At 39.0% G+C, this 21971-nt stretch overlaps 1 protein-coding gene and 1 long non-coding RNA gene across 2 annotated transcripts in view; one reads left to right on the plus strand and one right to left on the minus strand.

Annotated features, from left to right (window-relative positions):
• Positions 1 to 21971, minus strand: part of LOC105206848 (phytanoyl-CoA dioxygenase) — a 131992-nt gene that overhangs the window by 68012 nt on the left and 42009 nt on the right. The window lies entirely within an intron of this gene.
• The window catches only part of LOC120358628, a 98417-nt gene continuing 84226 nt past the window's right edge, over positions 7781 to 21971 (plus strand). Inside the window, exon 1 of the long non-coding RNA XR_005575527.1 lies at positions 7781 to 8605. This is a non-coding gene — a long non-coding RNA (uncharacterized LOC120358628). The remainder of the gene's footprint in view (positions 8606 to 21971) is intronic.

Raw genomic sequence — 21971 nt, forward strand, 5'->3', positions numbered from 1 at the left:
GTTGAAAACGAGCTTCTTTTAATTTAAAATAAAAATCTTCGTAAAATAATATTTAAAAAAGTCATTATATTTATTGCAACTTTTTAATTTTCAACTTTTGTATTAATATAAATAAGCTCGGAATTAAAATTCCATTAAAATGAAGTCTACTCCAAATTGAATAAAAAATAAAGGAAACCGTTTGGTTTCTCGTTTGTATATCTTGAAGTTTAATTCAAAGGGGGAAATGTTGATTTTTTTTAACAGCTCGTTGTTAGAAAGCTATTCACATCTCAGCAATCGCTATCGACGAGGCGCGCGGTCAAAGCTTAGCTTGAAGAAGCTCTCAAAGAAGAATCTCAGAGTTTTCAGTCTTCTCTACTCGTGTCTATTAGAAAGCATTAATGACGATTAATTTATTCGCAAACGTTCGTTTTATGGCAAACAGTCGAGTAATAGTGGCACGCACGCGAGAAGTAGCCAGATCCACTTTCGGCAAAAGGGGTTTTCGTCGCATTCGAGATGGGCTTAATGCGGATATGAGCGAGTAAACGACGCAAAGGTATTCGTATAGCGAACGGTACGGACCCAAGCAAACCGCAACCTCGTAACTTCATTTGCCCCCGTAATACCGTGGTCACCGTTGTAACTCCTGCAACCCGTGATGGCCGAATATATTCGCGCCCGCACGTATCTTAAGCTGGTTTAGAGAGGTAGCTAAGCTATTCATGCATTGTTCCTGCTGATGGTTTATTGATATTACGCGTAGCGTGCAGGCGATTATGCAGAGAGGGGGATTAAGAAGCGGAGGATTCGTTCGCGCAACGTGTTAATCAGACACTCGTGAAATTAGTTCTCGTTAACAGCTCAGCACCGGTCGGTGAGCCGTTGACTGAAAGTAAGACTAAAGGCAAGAGTTTGCGAGCAATCTGCTAAAATATATAACCTGATGCGAGCAACGGTAGCACTGGTAGCGACGCAGTCTTCGGGCATTTGTTGGCAAACTCAATATATTAATCCTGAAAACTCCCTGTGACGCAAAGAGGTAGCGATCCATCTCCTAGGAGTTAAATTTCGATAACGCGAGGAGATTTCAGATTACTTTATCCGGATTCCAAGCATCTGCTCGGAATTAGGACACGTTCGGGTTCGGAGCTGAAGCGTGATTTATTTCTCCGTCCAAGATTCTTCTGGAGAGCGTCGTTCTGTCCGCATTACGTTGCCGCGACAACGCGTTTAAAGGGGACATATTTTGCAGAGAACCGTACTTGCGACTAGAGGTTAACCGTTTTTCTAAAATGGAAAGATATCGTCGAGATCTGATCTCGCCGAATTGATACGTATCTTCCACAAATTCGCCAGCGACATCTTTGTACGATCACTCCACTTTCTCAGACTCTAAAAAGCATGCAGGTTGGCTTGAATTCATTTCGATAATAAAGTGAGCAAGTCATTTAATAGCTGCTTGGTTATAAAAAGAATCGAGTATATATACACTGGAATAAATAAAAATAAATAAAAAATATTTACAGTGAGGCGTTTCATTGAGAATTATTTCCAACATTTGAAAAACCAGCTTGCGTCTAAATAAAATTTAAAACATAAGTTGATGACATTAATTGTCTTCCTCAAAATTAATTCAAGCTAATTATACTGCAAAAATATTGTTTTTTGTAATATTATTTTGAAACAAACTCGGTATACTTAATTAATCTTTTTTTAATAACAAAAATGCAATATTGGTAAAGAATTGTTCTTGATGAATATGATTCAATTAATAGGTAAATATAATAAAATTATTATACAATGGATATCCTATACAAAGCAAGAAAACCAACTCTATGTTTTTTTAAAGAAAAATAAAGAGACACGCCGCGAAGGTGAGACAGGGGCACCAAGTTAAGGATAAAGTAATACGATAGCTCGCTACCGCGCAATCAAACTGTTTGCGAAACGAAACACTACTCTAGCGCTATGAAGCCGAAGGTACACTTTCCATGTGTCGGAGAATTTATACTCAAACTTGGGTTCGTTCCTATCCTATCTGTTCCCGTGTTGCGCTGTTCGTTTACAGTTTCCAGTCGGACACTAAATCTATCCGCACAGTTGAATTCCGTTGGGCGCATGAAGAACAGTTTGTTACGGATTCTATGCAATTGTAGTGAGATGCTATCATAGTGTTCTTCGCAGAAATAATTTAATCCTTACGCTGTGTGTGAACAGAACGTTACTGGATTGTAACAAAATAGAAAATAAAACAGAGCAATCGCTTTTGATTCTATTTATAAAAGTAATTTCAAGAGGTTCTAAAGCAACGAAACTTACAATTAGAAAAGATAAAAAGCAATTACTGCATTTAAATACTGAATCAAATGAGAAAAGAGCAGCAAAATTAATCGAGTTATTGCCAAAAATACATTTACTTACTTTCATCAAATCGTTTGGTTACGAGGAAAAAAAGATTACATGCATCGATCGATAATTATCAAACGTGTAATACGAGAGCGTCGAAGCAACGTCGAGAACGAGATGTCATCGGCTTTTGCCGTTTTTGAAATGAATTTTTGATGAAAACGTATTAAAATCCTGGGTGGCCAGTCAACGATCGCGCGAATACTTCGATTGCCGCGGCTTTCTGTCGGTTTCATTCCACGCACCATGCTACTCCATGAAAAATCCTTTGAAACAATCGGCGCGTAAAAAATCCGTGGCAGCGCTCTCCCAATGGCTCGTGAAAACGAAGTGACCATACGACTGAATAGTCGTTCAAACGGATTGAAAAAATGTCAAAAGAACTGAAAACTCCTTAATGAAGATTTATCCCGCGGCACTGAACGCATTATTTAATACCGCATTATCATTTTATTTGCATTACCATCTTGCGAAAGAGGTAGAGAAGGAGAGAGAGAAAGAGAACAAGCGATGTAAAATCCGATTTGAAGTATATAATTAAAAATAATCTGATAACACGGATAATAACGGATTGCAAACATATCGCCACGATACTTAAATCGATCGGCGATTATAATCGCGCGAGTGAAATAATCATTATAAACGTAAAGTCGGTCGTTTCGTTACCAAGTGATATTCCTAAACATATTTGCTATGTACACACTGGTGGTATCAATTACGTTACGATCGCTAGAGAGGTTGACGAGAGGCGAAAGAAGAGTGACGAGGGGAGAGGGGGCAGAATTTTATTAATTCGGCATCGGCCTCGTTAATTACGCCGTAATAAACGACGACGATGAAACGAAATGTAGACAATCAATTTATTCTGACCGCTTCGCCGTTTACTGTGTCCGAAGGATCGTTACCGTTAACGTATTACACGGATAATAGGTACGTTTCGCTGGATACCGATGTATGTGCAAACGACATCTGCACGTGTGTCTCGTATTATTGGAAATTGATTAAGTGGACACCGCGATATTATGTTATTATTCTTTATAATCCGCGTTAAGAAAATTTATTATTTTTAGATAATAAAAAAGAAGGAAGGTTCTACTCTGTATCCGTAAATGTTTAAAACTCAAACTATAAATTAACGAAAAAGCATACCAAAATATTTTGTAGACGCTAAAAAATCTCAGGAGAGCCCGCAGATAAAAAAAAAACAGTGCGGTATTTAACATTTATCTAAATATTTTTATTACTCGTGGACGATTTAAAAGTCTGACAAGCACGAACGTGTCTAAATCCGATCTGGAGTATTCGTGCATATGCGAATCGCTACGCATTATGTACGACACAATTAATCACTTCTTCTTTCGAGCCGAGCGCTCGAAAAAGTCGCGGATGCAAAATTAAAATTTTATAATCCGCCAACGTCATGCGCGTTGACGACTGTGCATTAGGTGGTTACGCCGAGTACCTGTCGCGTTGCGAGCTGCAACGAGCATGCATTGCAATTTATGCAATTGTGTTCTATCCACGGTCCACGGTTTCTGCCATTGAACGCAAGCGTTTTAAATTTCAAACGGTTTAACTCCGAGGGGACGGAGAAGAGAAGAAAAAATGGACAACGCGCAGCGCTTAGCATGAAAAATTAAATAAATTTAGCCGCAATCGTTCCGCCAAGCTTTTATGATTCTAATTACCATATTGACATTACGTGCGATCACGTAGTATCGGAAAGAAATAGCGTTGGCTGTTATATCGCGGGAGAAACGATACATTACGGTTTAGACCAGACGAGATTAATGCCCATCATCACAATAGAATGTAAAATTTACTATTCACGCCAAAGTATCGTCAAACTCTGAATAATTTGCATACGGCCGTGCTAGATCCCGCGCGATAGGTCAAAAAAATGGAAGTGCCACGACATTAGTTTTCATTTTCTCGCAAAAAGTGAGATTGCAGATAACTGTGTGTGCTCTTCAATTAAACGGCGGCATATAACAACGCATCGAATACGTCCGGGAAAACCTTTTATCCGCATTAAAGTTGCGTCGGAACGTTTTGAAAAGAGAGAAAAGAGAGAGAGAGAGAGAGAGAGAGAGGAAGAGAGAGAGAGAACATAAAAAAAGAGAAGTCTGCCTTTCGCGCGCAAATGCGGATGACGTCGAAATAAAAATTTCAAGTGTCTTTATCCCTCAATTAATTATGTCTTCTCCAGGGTTATTAAAAAAACACAATAATTCTGTTAATTCCGTTTGAAAATGCGACGGGACGTGTCGAAAATAATTCATCTTTCCTTCTCTGCCCCACTCGCTTCTTTTCGTCCGTCGGCCCGATACTTTACGAGATACGTTCGTCGTATACCTCTCTCTACTGCACATATTTATCGTTGTAAACGTCCTTAACCCTTACCCGGACAGCCTATTTCCCAAACTTAAACGCGTCGGTGTCGGCTCTCTATCGAGAACGATCGTGCCGCAAAAGAATATTGCACATAGCTCGACATATTTTCCTACTTGTGGTAAGAAAATTGTAGAAATATATACGCGATATAAGTGAGATACATTTATGTGAAAAGTACCATTTTCTATTTTAGTGAGAAAAAAAGTTGTGCCGTATCTTAATAAAAAATCTTAATGAACACGTATCTAGCAGTAACAATAAAAAAATTTCAATGTTTAAAAAACTTTTCTAAAACTTTCTACATGTACGCTCTTTTACGTTCTCGTGCTCGCTATTATTAAATTCTGAAGTAGTTTTCCGCATTATACGCTACACAGAGCAATGATACATTGTAACATTCATAGATTCTTTAACGTAGAATTCATGTTACATGAATAAAATCTACATTTATATTACTACATATATAACTACATATTTATATACAGAATTGTATGAATTATGTCTAGCCTGAAGTCTGATGGAATAAAAAGCAATATTTCCATTTTCCCCCATTTGTTTTTAAACAATATATCAGCGTGTAGGTCGCGAACGGTTGCGGAATCGCCGGAAAGCCGCGGAAAGATTAAACGTAAAACAGTCTACGCAAAGTTCGGCGGGATCCCATCCTCGCTCCTCAATTAATTACCGAGCGGGGAATCGAAAATGCAGAAAGCCAGATCGTTTGCTCGGCTTCATCCGTCAAACGTTCCGAAAGTTTTATTATCAAGACCGTAGTTAATGCAGTTTAAACCTCGCTCGCTCCACCGGGGTGCCGCGAAAGTTTCACCATCAAGCTAACTATTACAAGCTAGAAAACGAGATCCTCCGAGGAGCCGCCGTCGCCGCTGCCGTCGTCGCTGCCGTCGCCGCTGCCGTCGCTCGTGGTAGATGGAAGGGAGGGCAGGGATAAAGCACCGTCGTTGTTGATTCCTTTACTTAGGAGGAGGACTTTTATCACACCCGCGACGACTCGAATCGCGAACAATTATATTAAAGCCCTCGTTTACGGACGTGCAATTTGCGCGGATGGGAGAGAAAAGGGATTTGCGCTTCGTAGATTTACTAAAACGGGCTCGTCTTGCTTACGCGTTTAGCAACGTTCCGGGTAGAACGGAGATTACTTTCCGTTCGCGCTTAAGTCAAGGAAGCCGGATATACCGCGGTTCTTATCTACGCCGCCCGCGATATTTGTGTCGCCGATGCGCCCCTAAATCAATATCGCATTGCCAGGCGAATGTTATATACTGAATGATAATATCACGGTACGTCAATCAAATTACTTGTGGATCGTGTTACGCGAGCCAATCGAGCGGAGACTGCATAGCATCGAAATTATCGCGTCGCCGCCCGCGGATTTATCGAAATTTGTTGCACCGGCTGCGCTTTATTAATTTCGTTTTCGATGTTGAAGCGTGCCGGCTTGCGAGTGCGGAATTACGCTTCCTTGTTCACTTTTTTTTGCGCTTTGTGAATCGTTGGTTATTTCTATTAAAATCATGATGGAAATGAAAATCAAACAGGCGAAAAGCTGAAACCGGATATACGTGTAGGCAGTTAGTAAATTTTCCCGCCTACCTTACATTTTTCCAGCTAATTGCTCTTCTAGTAGTAACTGTATTGTAATTGTTAGCGACGTGGTATCTGGCTTTTAAAGCGAAAAGCTCTTCCATCTTGGCACCAAGAGCTACAACTACAGGAAGAAACTAAAGTAGAATAAAATATTGATCGTATCAATATCATTCGTTATACATGTGTAGTTAAAAGATAAATTATAAGTCTATTAAAAAAATAAAGAGAAACCCACTTTAAGTATCAATCTAGCGATTATGAGTCTTAATTACACGATGATTAAATTATGGTCAATTGTGACCTTTTTTGCTACATTCGCACGGCGGTGGTATCAGCTTAAAAAAAATAAATAAATAAATAAAAAAAAATAAAAACTTATTTATAAAAAAATCAATTTATGATAAATATCTAGGTAGGTAAATGAACGAGGCGAATGAGAATATACAAAGGTTGCTATCGCGTCAACTGTCAGAAGTAACGTGTCAAGCCAACTCGACTTAATCATTAAGTAAATAAGCTTAGCGTTTAGCGCGTGAACTTGGCGCCAACTTTACTTAATAAATTAGAGTCTGCGTTCTAGATACGGAGGCGTGAAGTTTCCATGCGAGACACTCTCACAAGTAGTAGTTACTTCATCAAAGACAGTAAGTAGATTTATGATTGGGCCAAGTCCGCTCGTAAACAAGGAATATACCCGACGACGCGCAACGATTCGTCTAGTCTGTCGGAGGCAAAATTGCAACCCCGTGTCCGAACATCATCAATGTTACATTCGTCCGATCAGAGGCGAAAACGTTCGAGGAACGAGAGAAATCGCAGGGAAAAATGCAACCGAGTACGCGATGAACCCATACCTTGGTCCACTCGATTTTTATTTCCGCCGTCGTCGTCGTCGTCGCCCTCGTCGGCGCGCACGCATCCTCGAGCGGCGATTTATCGCACGCGTGTTTACCTTCGAAGCGTCCACACCCTCACTAATACGCGCGCGCACGCAAGCGCACGCACGCGTAAACGCGTGTCTATGCACGTCCGTGTCGCCAACCGCGCTCTCACGTGTGGACACGCGGCGCACGCACATCCACCCACCCACCCACCCGACCACCCATCCGTGCACGCTTCCACGATTTTCGAGTGGTGGAACGTACATATATAAGTATACACACACATGTATATGTATGTGTGTGTATGTGTATATGTGTGTGTGTGTGTGTGTGTGTGTGTGTGTGTGCGCGCGCGCGCGTGCGTGCGCGTGTGTGTGTGTGTGTGTGGATATATAGATATATACATGTATATACACAAGGCAACGCGGAGATAGGCAACGGCGAGGGTGGACTTCCTGCGGGCATGCGTACAACTCGCGGAATGACGGCAGTAGGGTGGAAATCGCGGACGTTCGAGGGTACGAACGAGGGTGACACCCTGCAGTCTGACGCGGGACTTCGACCCCCGTGCTTCGACGGGGATTAAGTGGCGACTCTCTCAATCTCTCGGACCCGCAATCTCGCCGGAGAGCAGCCGCTCGTCGGATTCGCGATCGCGGAATACGGTGCGCGAGTTCGCGTCGCGAACTATGGAAATTCGGGAGAAGATTCGTGGCGAATGCAAACACCTTGATTATCCCTCGCACATTTTCGTTGGATTAATTACGATCGATATCGATTAGGATGCACTTGATAAAGAACGTTTCGAAAAGGAAGACGACGAACCTTTGTGACCAATTTTATTTCCGCAGCAAGCTAGAAAAAACTCACGTGTAATGCGATTTTTCGCGTGGGAAAAAATAGTTTACGAATTGGCTCCGGCAGTTGAAATACGGTTTCATTTCCTTTTTCTCACTTTATGATCCTCCCGAGTTATCGAATATTCACGAGAGAGAAAGAGAGAGATAGAGATAAAGCTAAATAAAGAAAATAAAAGCAAGGCAACGCTCGAAAAGTCACCGCATTTCTTTCCATTCGATTACGAGATGTACGAAATTTCATTTGCGGAGGAGGGCATTGGAGCGGAAAGACCTGCTGTTCGCCTGTCGATCGCATACATCGGGATTGTCAAAATATAAATTGGAGTACGTTGATCTCGGAAAGTGGTCATCGCCTCTGTCGCGAGTGTTTCGTTAATTAACATGGGAACCGATGCAAGGGGAGGCAAGAGACCGATACAGGAATGTCGCGGAAGGAGGAGTCGGCGGGGGGAAAAGGCAGAGTCAGTCACGGTAAGTCGATTACTTCGTGGTCGATGATCAAACGTCGCTTTCATTAGCCACGGTCTCGGTTGCTGCGGTTAAACATTCCCGACACTCTCGTCGACCAACCTTGAATCAAAGATTCCATTACACGGCAGAATTAAACGTTCGTTCACACGAGTTTGCTTTTTATCTTTTAATTATCCTGTAATGCTGTAAACGAATATAAACGTCTCTTGGAATTCCATAACGTGATGTCGTTACTGGAAGCCGAAACTTTGATTCAATGACATTTTAACATTTTAGAACGCAGTATAAAAAAAAATTCTTTTTAAAATTTATTTTTTTTAAAGAGAGAGAGAGTGAGAGAGAGAGAGATTGCGATATTGGGAAATAAACAAATCGATATACAAAATCGGTTTTTGTCGCAACTGTTAAGTAATTGCACGGAGCGAGGCATTCTTCGATGCACTTTTTTGTACTTATTTAAGCCGCAATATTGCGCCAGAAACGTAGAAATCGGTTACTAAAGTCCGGAGCAGGGAATCTTGCTGAACTCGAAAGACGTCGCCACATCGTTTCGTACTACGCTATTGATTTAACGTGTAACATCGCATAGTTTCCCAGGATTGCAACTGAAATCGTTCGATCATTCGTCGTCTCGAATACCTCTCGGCAAATATAACGGCGCGGTGGCGGCGGCGGCAGCGGCGACAGTGAAACGCGGGGCGGAATCCAGTCGACTCTCCGACGCCCATCGTCGGCGTCGAGGCGACTCATATCGACTTTCACCCTAGAGAAAGAAAGCGCGCGCGTCCTTTCTCTATCTGCAACTTCCTCTATCTCTCCCGCTGGCACTTTATTCGGGATCAAAGCCTTCTATCCGACGATTGCGAGCGCCAGGGCGGGTGTAACTTTACGTCTCACCGAGCTTTCGTCGTGCACCGAGTCCCAAACGTAATTTCGGTCGTCTTACGGCGCACGAACTATATCTCGATCCGTATTACGTAACGACTCTTAATGCGCCGTAACTTGCGACTAACGCGTAGGATTCCAGCGAGGATTTATGGAAGCTGGAACTTCAAGCTAATTTGTAACATTACGTGCGAGTATACGAGTTGCGTGCTCCGCTTGGTAATCTTGATTTGCGCGTCCAGATTACTCTTTTTACACCTATAGATAAATTTAAGCAAAATTTATTATAAAATAATTACTCGTCCATAAAGTTCGAAAAACAGTAATGCGTTTTAATACGAATTACGAGTAACGCAAAAGTATGGAACAGCTCGCGTAACACACTGAACACATTCGTAACTTGAACCTAACTCTGCGCGGAACAATAAATATAAATTCAAAGAAAAATTTATTTTATACACGCAAAGGTTATAAAAAGGTACGTCGTTTTTATAGTTGCGCGCATTCCATTTTTTCGCAAACAAAATGTTTTACTTGTTTAAAAATATCTTCGATATCTGTTATAAATAATAAAGTCAACATATCATGTTTTTCGGGAAAAGTGAAAACAAATTGAATTTGTAACTGTGTAACTGTAAGCTGGGATATATTATTAAATATTGGTCAGATGTAGCAGAGATAATAAATCATTTATATCAAAATAAAAAGTAATGTATTAATACCATAATATGATATACAATATACGTATGTAATATTGAAATATATAAATATATCATATTAACAAATAACATACATCTATTTAGTTCATAATTGCAACAAACGTAAGAATAAACTTTTTTACCAAACAGCCACAAGATGTGTTATAAAATAACTTTTAATACAATCTCACGTCTAACTAACGCGAGCCACAACTTCGCTGCAGGCGATAGTTTGGTGAAATTTGTGACTGTTACGAAGTTGTACAAGCCGCTCGGTCAAAAGCTTAATTTGATTCTCGCGGCTCGAAGAACCTGTTCTCCGCGAGATGCGCCTCCCTTTGCCCTTTGCTCGTCGATCGATTCACGGAGAGAACGTCTTCGTCGGCTCTTTGTCGTCGTCCATCTCCCAGTGGCGAAACGCCCGCGGAAGCGCTTTCTCGCGCCATCGGATTTCGAAGACTACGATTTACGACAGTAATTCCGATCACTACGTGCGCGTCGCGTAATAACTTCGCGTCTTGATGTAATATCGCAGGTGAACAGTTTCATCTCGAGATTTGTAAAACCGTTGTTAGCTATCTGTACAAATACATTTTACGATTGCGATTGAATTTCATCAAAGTTATCCTATATATCTCTTTATCCGATTTATCTCGAGTTTTTTTTTTACTAGTTGCTAATAATCTGAAAAATATTTCTAAATAATAATTGACGAGGATAGGCCCCTTTATATTTCTTTAATAGTCTTAAGATATTCCTCTTTTGCATATTATGCGATTTAAATTTCTCGAAATAATTTTCTTTCGTTCTGATTTATGCAATTCTTCACTACGGAACGATGCATTCCATGATTAATTGCGACGCATTAACGTTTTACGACCGATTTCACCAAGTTTTTCGTTAAGGACTCGATATCACAACCTTCGATCTGCCTGGCAAAGTAGCTGGGATGCGACTTCACGCCTCAACGGGCTTCCAGCCCCGGCGCGAAAATCGTCAAGCGCAATTTCACTTGATGAAAGTCGCTGCTAAATGCGTGGCAGAAGGTAATTTTTAACGCGAGGAAGTCATTACTACGAGCGATTTTGTTTCGTAACGTAAAGTCCCCGTTTGACAGGGATACTATTTCGTTGGAAATTTTATTCGCACGCGCCTATAAAACAAGAGAAAAACTCTTTGACTATGTTTTATATACAAAGTAATAAAATAACTAAAAAAATTTTTTAAACCAAAAATGAATTAAGATGCAAATTTGCGAATTTCAAATGTTATACACTGAATGCTCAGAGATTAAGTTTCTTCTCTTCATCAACATTTTGTTTGCAATAATGTATTATTAATAAAAGAGGATATTCTGAATTAAAGACAATCTATTTTCATAAAAATCTTCATTAAAATAGATCACCATACGATATATCCATATTTATGAGTTCCTGTAATTTTTCCTCTTTTATCGCTAATATAAATAAACGGTATGTTACTGCTTGAAAACTAACTGTGTGCGTGTTTCTTCAGCACAAAGTATTATTACTTCCATGATAAATTTCTGCCAATACAAAAAAATAAGAAATAAAGGGACAACATAATTTGTACATAAATTATAAGTCTGATAAAGATGTAAAATTACCATGTGGACTATAATGATGATTTCACAAGAAGTACGTACCGTACGCTTTAATGTGTATTCTACATTCAAGGTATGGTAAAAAATATTTAATGTCGCGAAGCTAAAGTTAGAACGTTAATTACAATCGTCCACGAGTAGTTGCTATCTACTTTAGACTTTAGACGCACAAATTTGGTTAGTTCACCGCAAAATGGTTAAATTCCTCGCTTAAAAGTCTCTCGTGCACATTTCCTTGCTGCTTGGCTGTTAGGCAAAGGGTTGTTATCGTACCCTCTCGATCTACCCTGCAAAACTAGCTGCGGATGTAACTTCGCGCTTCATCGAACTTCCTCCAAAGGGCACAAATCCCCGACGTAATTTCAGCCGGAAACGACCACATCTTAATACGTATTATATAGTGACTTTTAACGCTAGCGAAACGTACAACCACGACAGAAAGTTTTAGTCAATATGTAAAGTGGTACCGGTACAGGAAACTACGATCTGTGTAACCAAGAAGTTAAATTGAACTACATCACGGTACATTATAGGAAAAATTGCTTATTTTTTCATTTTCGGACTTAATTTCTAACAAAAAGAAAAACGCATTTTAGATTCGTATGATTTTGATTATTGAAATGCAATCTAGATCACGTTGGTTATTAATAAAATATTTTTAAAATTAATATTTTTGCAATTTTGCTTTTATAAATTCAAACTATGCAATTCCTCGATGTATATTTGCGTGAAAAATTGATCAATAAATTAGCGCAAAAATAGAACTAATAAATTTGAAAAATTTCGTATACTTTCTGTGTTTTATGCCAATAAAATTAAACGATAAAAAGCGATAAAACTTTTGAAATTACGAGTAGCCTTAATTAGAACATTATCGTACAGTTGGGAAATATATACAGACAAATATGTAAATGACGAATGGCTAATTTAACATGGTCGAAATACTAACTGTTTCAAACGTCGAATTTAACTTGCACATCATAAACATTCATAAATGTCTAATATTCTGTTATAGTATCAGTGTCAGTTAATTACCGTATTTTAACTATGTAATTTCGCTTTTATTTTTTTTTGTTGTTTTTCTTTAAAGTTTTCCGCGTTTTATTTAATGTACGATATGAGATGCATTTGCACGTACAAGGACGCAGAGACTTCATGCAACTTCGTACTTCAGCAAAGTCAGTTTGACATACTAGTATAACGACAGAAACATGAGAGATGAGACAAGAATCGAAGTTTCGCATATTTCGATACTTTGAATATAAAATTTTAAAAGCGCTCTTAAATCTTACATTGTCTAAAATGAGTACGAGAGATACAATACAAATTTGCTTGCCTAATATATAAAGATATTTATGATATGGATGTGTCAACGGTGTTTATGCAAAATATCGTACTTTAGCTCCTTTGAAAATTGCATAATAGAAATAATGGATCAAAAACTTAAAATTATTCCTTGGACATTGAACAACGTAATGCGACTGACTTCACAAAGCCATTATTCAGGAATAAGAACTCCGCCAAGTACAAACTTCGTCCACACAATACTTCTTAAGAAGCGTCACGAAATTTATTCTTCAAAATCCACAGCTAGTAGACTATACGACGGCTGATTCCAACAGTTTAATATAGATCGTTGGCCCACTTTTTACCTTCGTTCAAGACTTGGTGCGCGTGGCGAATCAAAGGTTGCGATAAAAGCCAAGTTTCGTGACTTCTTGTTTGTGTAATTTATATATTCGTATATGTTCGCAATTTTATCTGAGAAAGTTTTCGCGGAGCACGAAGGGCAGATCCGCTAAAGTCCGGAATGCAGTTAATGGAAGGAGAATGAAGGATTCCGCAAAATTTCTTCTCGCATATCACACACCGGTTTCGTAACGAGTATTCCGTGAGTTTTTCAAGTTAAAAGTTGTTAATTTGAAACGTAATTAGTCTTTACTTTGTTACAAGTCGATTATTCCATTCTACATTTCGCCAGTATTCGCAGGAACTTCACAATCCGAATGTTATATTGATTTTATCAGACAACTCACAATCGGACGTTCCATAAGAAAATATTTTCATAGTACAATTCGTTTCAAATTAGCAATGTAAACTAGAACGTTTTGTGGTGCTCGTCGCAGAGGTGTATTCCTTATAATCACAGCTTCAAGAGAAATTGCGTGTCACTTTGGAAAAAGGAGAGCCACATCTTTTCTAAACCTTTGCACAATGCGGAGTGCGAAGGGTTAAAAAGATGCAGTTCTCCTGCGTTATCATATTTCTCCACGGATATTATTTGTTGCACGAGCCGCGTGTATGCGACGCGGTCTCATAAAATATGTGTGACACGCTAAAATAACGACTGCACTCTTGCAGGTCATTGTGCGAGCGCTTATGTACGACCGGCTGACGCGAATACTTTTTGTCCGCGGATGTTTTATATGTTGTACTCATTGCACATCCCTATCAGGCGACGGATTCATACGACTCGTTAAATTGCAATCTACGTTTACAAAAAACAGCATACTCGTACTGTTACACCAAATCCTTATTTCCGTGTTATTTCCGAAAACTTTATAGGCGGTATAAGTAAACGGCAAATTCCCTTTTCGGCAAATTTCCTTTTGCAAAGAAGTGAAAAATCCTCTTAAATATCTGCTGTCTATTGTAAATGAAACAAAACGCACAAAATTGCAAATATTGTACTTTAGATATTAGTGAAAGTATACGTCTTTGAACTTTTCAACTTCTTCTATTCTAATCTACATCCTTATCATTTAATAAATATTTAAGTAGTTTTAGGCATTAATGTCTTTGAAAATAATATCAACTGCATATTTCAAAAATGTCAAAATCCTTTCACGTAATACTCTCGCGATGAAAGAAGATTGATAGAATTTCGAATCTCTATTCTATACGAACAAGGAATAGCACTTATCGTTTATTTTCAGCATTTTGAACGCTTTCTTAGTAATCTCGATAAGATGCAGAAAGGGATCGATTTATCAAAGTCAGTAATGAGATAATTGCGGCGAATTCATCGTAACTAAGCACGGAGATGGACGAACGAGCAACGCTGTCGAATCGCACTTGACCCGCGAAATTTGATTTTCGTAAATTCGCTCCATAGTATCTAGCAAACATAGAGATACCTGACATGGAAGAACCCACGAAATTCGATTTTCGGGATTTGTGTACAGGTCATCCGAGCTAAAAGCGTGAACTGCCGAGTTAGCGAATAAGCGCTCGAAAGGAAAGGCAATTGGGAGGGATATCTCTCAATGTAAATCCTACCTATCATCACCTAGACAAGAACAAATATGTATTTACTGAAACTGTGCTGCCATAGAGCTTTTCAAACCGAGAGCCAATAAGTTAAAGTACACAATAAACTGTTGGAAATTGTTCTAACGCATAAATATTCCTTAATAACAGCAAATTTATTTATTATTCACTAGTTTGTTAGTTACGTGTAATTTGCATTTAAATAATTGTATTTAAATTCAAACTTTACGTAATAAAGAATTGTTCTTAAAATATGTTTAACTATAATAAAATAATACGAAATATTGTAATGTACATACGTATGTGTGTGTTTTTGTGAGTTAAATAATATATATTTGGTAATTGCTTTTGAATGAAAATTCAACACCTGAATGGTTTGCGTTTGAAACCAAAGTTATCGTTTAATCTAAAATAAATATTATATCACCTTGCCGAAAGTTCGCAACTCACTTTAAACTGTAATTTTCAAACTGGGAGACATTGTAGCGTAAACTATACGTGACATACGTTGCAGCTACGGTTAATACCTGAAATTAAATACGAATTTGCTAGGAGTTTAATTATGCGAACTACTAAACACTCTATGTCGAGCCATCGTGCTCGTGCACACGTCACTAAATTGTCGGCCATACGAAGCATATTAATTTACGTGGGGATCGACCGCATGATTCTGATCCAACAATTACGTAGATTCATCTCGTCACTCGTACGTCGCGGCGCGGACGATTCGCATCGTCGACTCCCGGGAATCGTTATAACCACTCCGAAACTACAAGTATATGCAAAATTCAACCGTACTCTCTTAGTATTTTCTCTCCCCGTTCATTTTCTCTTTTCCACAGAAATTCTTGTCGAGGCTCTCGAGGATGCTCGACTCTACCGCTGAAAAATAGGCCAATTAAGGTAGAATGGGAATAGAAAGGATTGTATGCCATTAGCGTATAATATCCTTCAGAATTTACCGCGTTAATGAAGCACAGTTTTATTCGTAATTTATGTCCGATTACGTTTATGGAAGTCAACTTGCTTCGAGAGCCAGAGAGAGAGAGAGAGAGAGAGAGAGAGAGAGAGAGAGAGACAAAGAGCTTTTTAAACGAATAATGATAATTAGTAAGTCGTGATATAAATTAAAACTGACGCAGAAATTAAAGTTAAAATTAACGGCTGCAGCAGTCCTCCAGTGTAAAGTTTCAGGAGAAATTTTCATTTAAAAAACACACAAAGATATCAGGAAATATCATACCGCAACGATTACGAAGCAGAGGTGTAAATAAAAAGCAAATACGGCGATGCGGCTAGCGAAATCCAATCGACAGAGTCCCTTGTCGATTCCAATAATTCGATTTGCTACCGCGCACATATCCTCATATGTATATCGTTCCATGATACGATTGCCAAAATCCATGTTATATATGTTAATATGTAACTGCTACATAAATTTTCCCACTCGCGTTACCTGTATGTTGATGCTAATTCTACGAGATAATTTAAAAACATTGTATAGCGCCAATAACTTTACAGATGTATTTAAAATTTAAGTTAAATACAATATTAAAAATTTCAGCGTTAACAGAAAATACATGTACAATAGGAATTATTCACAAAAAATCCTCTTGAAACTAAGGTATAAAGATATTTTGCAGTCTCACGGATATAATTACTTTCTTGTGATATTTCATCTATAGTGTTACATAGTTTGATATCCGATATTGATCAGGTATACTCAAATATCTGATCATCATATGATGTAAAAGTATTAAAATTCCATTAATGTGTCAGATAAAATGAGAAATCACACCTACATCATTATCCATTAATTAACATATTAATGCAATCAGAAACCTTTACGTGACTACACATTCGTTATAAAATAATATTAGCTTCTCTTGAAAAGGATTAAATGACGATAGCCTTTATACATAACAAAGGATACATATTTTTTTGCAGTATTTCTAACATAATAAAGTTTTCTTATACATCTAAATTGTAATTTTGTTCTTTTTTTCTTTCTTATTTCTCTCTCTTCCTCCGTGTAATTTAAATTACCTTTAACTTTTTTGTTTTTCTTCATTGCATATCGTTGCATATCATTCGTTAAAAAATACGTGTACGTGTGTATTTATTTAATTATCAAGGCATTATCAAAAAGTTAGTAACCAATTTTCAATTTGTCTCAATACGTGCAAATAACGTGCATGCGTATCAGGCTGTATCAAATAGTTCTTTTTATTTGGGAGGACTATCAAAAGTAAGGAACAGTTTAGAAGTGGTGCGAGCTCGCGCAATCGATCACGACAGCCTCAGCACTTTGGAGAATTAAATTCCGTCACACAGAAGCGGAGACGTACATAAGCGTCTCGTACGAATACTAAACTTTTCCTTCCTGTCCTGTGAGGCGAAAAGAAACTCGTCCTTGGTATCGACATCTTTCAACGATAAATCACCGTGGATACAAAGAACACTTAATGCGCCCCAGCATTTCGAACGCAATTTTATTCTCATTAATATGGACGGTTGTTTATAATCTTTTAAATTGATACTCAATAAAAACTGCACAGTGAAATACTAATAATTTGAGAATTTCAAAACTCTCATATATCAAAATTTGTTTAAATTTGAAAAACCCTGCCCTTGTTATTACTCGCTTAATTAAATCCTAAATTAAATATATTAATACTATTATAAATAAAATGTATAAAATTGATCAAAAATTTTGCAACTGCATTTAAAAACACCATCAATTTTATAATTTTTTACTAAAAAAAAAATTATCTTGACCTATTAAAAAAGTTACAACTAAAAAAAAAGTTGTAGCCGTGAATAAAAGATAAATATTTCAAACAATTGGCAATTGCAGATAAATGATAAAAATAATTTAGTTCGTGGAATTTTTATGCGTGATTTATTACATTTTCTATTATCGACGATCTATCGCTGACAGCGAGATTTGATAAATGAAAGTGCCCACTTTAGGGCGCTAATTACCGGCACAATTACTCGGTAGGTACCGTTAATCAGATCACATTGCAAAAGGCGAGACAAAAATATAATTTTTCTTTGCGAACGATAATGAACGTTAATTATGCAATTTGATACATTTTGCGCTAACAATTATTTAGCCAAAATTGTTAAAATCAGAAAGTTTCTAGAATATATAAAATAATAAACATTCTAATATATACTTGTAAAAACCTGAAATTACATAATATATTACGACAGCTTTTTTTAAATGTAAAATTTACTTTGATTAAAATTAAATCTGGAAAATTATTCTAGAAAGATATTAACAGATTTATTTTATAGATATATAAACTTTATATATAATTTGATATGTCAGCCAATGTTTTAATAAAATTTTATTTCTATTTCTCCTTTTATTAATAATGTTAATATAAAAAAAGTAACTTTTGGACTTGATTCTACATTATATAACCACGTGTTTAATTACGTACCTCTCTTTAAAATAATCCTGCGATATACGTATAAAATGGAGAAAAAATTCGCGTTTATTAAACAAACACGTCACATCACGAGACTCTCACGATATCATCGCAACTTGAAACTCTGACCAATGGAAATCGTGTATTCCGCATGTTTCCTCGAATCTCCGTTTTGATACGACATCTCCCGTATACCCGTATGATTATGGTTACGAGTTTTTTTTCCAGAATACCAAATAGTCACATACAGGCAAATAGCAATTTCCTGTAGCGGTATAGCGCAACATGGCCAACCACTTTCAAGCGCACGTATTCAGAACGCAAAAAAAGCCCCTTTCTGCCTTTCGTATGCACCTAATTTCGCAGACCATGATTCTGATCTGGTTTGTTGTAACGCTGTAATTACGTAACCGTGGTAAAGAATTTTCCTCGGGGCGTTCTCTCGCCTGTTATATCGTTGCAGAAAAGTGTACGTGCGGGATTTAACAATTATCGTTGTAATATCACAGTCGTAAAGTACGTATGTACGTGCGATAGTCTGCGAAACTGGGTCGTGAAAGAAGCGTGCGAGACGTGAAATCAATGTCGAATGGTTCTTCCCGCGCGAGAGCGTTGCTTTCGAGTAGCACAGGCCTCTCGATTATCGTAGAGATAAAACCTGGCCTTTCTTATGCACCTCCTCCTCATACACGCGATTTATCGAACCTCGCAAATTTCCCGCATTTTCCTCCTCCAACGCCATGTTTTTGCCGTTCGCGATTATGCATATAGCTTTTTCTTCGACGGATTATCGTCCAACTACGGTATGCACGGTCACGTATCCGACGCAACAAGATCAACTGAAACGAGCTTGGAAAGAGCTTTACAAGAGAAGCGCATAATGCTTGAACGGAATGAGTTTCGAAGAAACGTGCCGGAGTCGAAAGATCGATCGAAACCGAAGGCACTCGGGGGAAATCATTAATACGTTTATCTCGCTTAAATTTAACACGTGATTCTCGCGTATCTAGCGGTAGCCGCGGTCGCAAGGTGAAACGGACCTCAAGTTGATCGACTTTACAACCAAATAGTAGTTTCGACACAGCGTGTTGTAAAACGTTAACTATACGACCCCGATAACCGCGTTTATCCGTGATTGTCACTCAGCTATGGTAGTCACGTACGTATGCGGAACCACGTATAGCAATTTTGCATGGGGACCCGACGGAACAAGATCAACGGAAATGAGTTTCCAAAGCGCTTTATAGCGGAAAGTCGATGATGCTCGAACGAAAGAAGAAAGGGAGAGAGGGGAAAAGAAAGAGAGAGAGAGGCGCGAAAATCCAGTTTGAAACTAGCGACAAGAGCCGATAGCGATGCTCTGCAAAGGGAGATAGAGTTTTTATGTCGAAACGAGTATGGCGTCGCAGATACGAGCGTTGGAAAGAAGTGGTATTTACCCGCGGTAGATGTACAAGTGAAGCTGTAAATAACGATGGTTTCTTCCTCCTTGTATCTCATTCCTCTTCTCTCCTTTCCTTCCATCCCCCCCCCTCTCTCTCTCTCACACTCCTATGTATTCTTGTTTTTCTTGCCTAACACGCACACATCGCCAGAGATTATGTTTCATTGCGTGAGTGGGTCGTTGAAAAAAGCGCAAAGAGAAGATATTTTATCACTGACAATTATGACGCCTTTTGCGAGATTTCTTCGCGCACGATACTACCATATGTCTATAGTAATTAAAGAACTGAAGATATATTTTCATTCAAAAAAAGCTTTGGAATGCAAGAAAGAACAATCGATATTTACTTGAGAGAAACGAGGTCATTTGTAAATGTCACCGGATTGAGAATTGAAATCAATGTATTCCCATCTAATTTGATACCAAAAATATCTTTATGTTAATGTAATCTTTTTAAATTTTATTATTACCCCATATATATATAAACGTGGACACATTTAGATATGTAGAAATGTTGTTAAGTAGTATAATTAAAAACGCATGTTCTTATTAAGATTAAGTGGCATATATAAAATCAAAATCCAATAATATTTTTCGACAAAATAATATATTTTCAGTAAAATTATTCTCTATTTAAAGCATATGTAATTGTATTCTCTTTAATTAAACGTATAATGTACATCTTTATTCGGTTAATAATCCAATTTTCTTAATTTCTTTCGCTCGCGCGGCGCAATCTTCATTCCGTCGTAAACCGTGGTCACGGACGATATTAGCTGGATTAACGGTTAATGGTAATGTCAGCTTCGTTAATATATCACTTTAATGGCACAAAAATAAGAAAGCATCTCGGGGTCAGAGAAGCAAAAGCTAATCCTCTCGATGCGGTCGCGCGAGGTAAGGTCGCACGAGTTGGAAGTAAATCACAAACGCAAATTACAAGGCGGAAAATAGCGGCGGGGCAGAAGGCGCCAGTGTTACGCTTTCGTCGACTATCATCCGCCAACGGGCGACATTAACAGAGAGAAATGGTGAGTGACGTGATCGTTGGTACGTGCGCGACGAGGTTGACGTTATCGCACCACCGAATCGGAATGCCTTTCGCATGATCTATTTAACGCGTTGGTGAGCACGCGCGCTCGTCGGAGAATCTTCTCGACGCGACGCGCGACGGCCACGTGGAGCCGTCAACTCGCGGCGCGGAGGAAAATGTCCTGGATGCTATTTTCGCAGGGCGCACGATGAATATTCTTACGCGCGCCGCGCCCTTCCAACCGAAACTGAGCTCGGCTGCGGAACAAATATCCACCCGCTCAAACGTCGTCGTCGTCGTCGTCGTCGTCGTCAAGGAGGGCGCAACGGCGACGGCGACGGCGACGGCGACGGCGACGGCGACAGAGACGAGGGTGCGAACGATAAGTGCGAGCAACGAGAGGGGACGACGCGGCGCGCGGCGCGGCGGTGGCTTCATATTGTACGGCACGAGGTGCCGACAGATATATACCAACACGTGTACCGTAAATGTAATTACAGCTTAAAGGGAAGTTCCATCCTAAGCGATCCTTCGCGGTCGAAGTGGGTTCTGCATTAATTAGAAGCCAACTTAATTAATACGCGCTTGTATGCCGGGCATACCCTGTCCCGGGAATCTTGCTTGCACGGAGGAAGGAAACGCTCCTTCTTGCCAACACTTTAGGCAGCGTAGTCCCTCGGCCGCCCTCGCGAGTCGGTGTACGTAAAGCGACTTCGCAATATCGTTGCTTTTTACCGGCGTTCGCGGCACGTCGGATTTTCATAAAGAATTTGCATTTAGGTAGTCGCGCGCGCGAGCAGTAAGCTCGAAAGATTCAAGTGTAGCATACTCTTCTCATTACTGCGGAATCTCTGCTTACGAACTCTCGAGGAACGAACAATTCGCAATTACGTGCCTCGCGCGGGTTAATAGAACGCGATCCCCAGATTATTTATTAAGAAACGCGCCCGGTCCTGATCAATATTTTCCTGC

The sequence above is a fragment of the Solenopsis invicta genome, chromosome 9 (assembly GCF_016802725.1).
Source record: "Solenopsis invicta isolate M01_SB chromosome 9, UNIL_Sinv_3.0, whole genome shotgun sequence".
In the NCBI taxonomy this organism is placed as follows: Eukaryota; Metazoa; Arthropoda; class Insecta; order Hymenoptera; family Formicidae; genus Solenopsis; species Solenopsis invicta.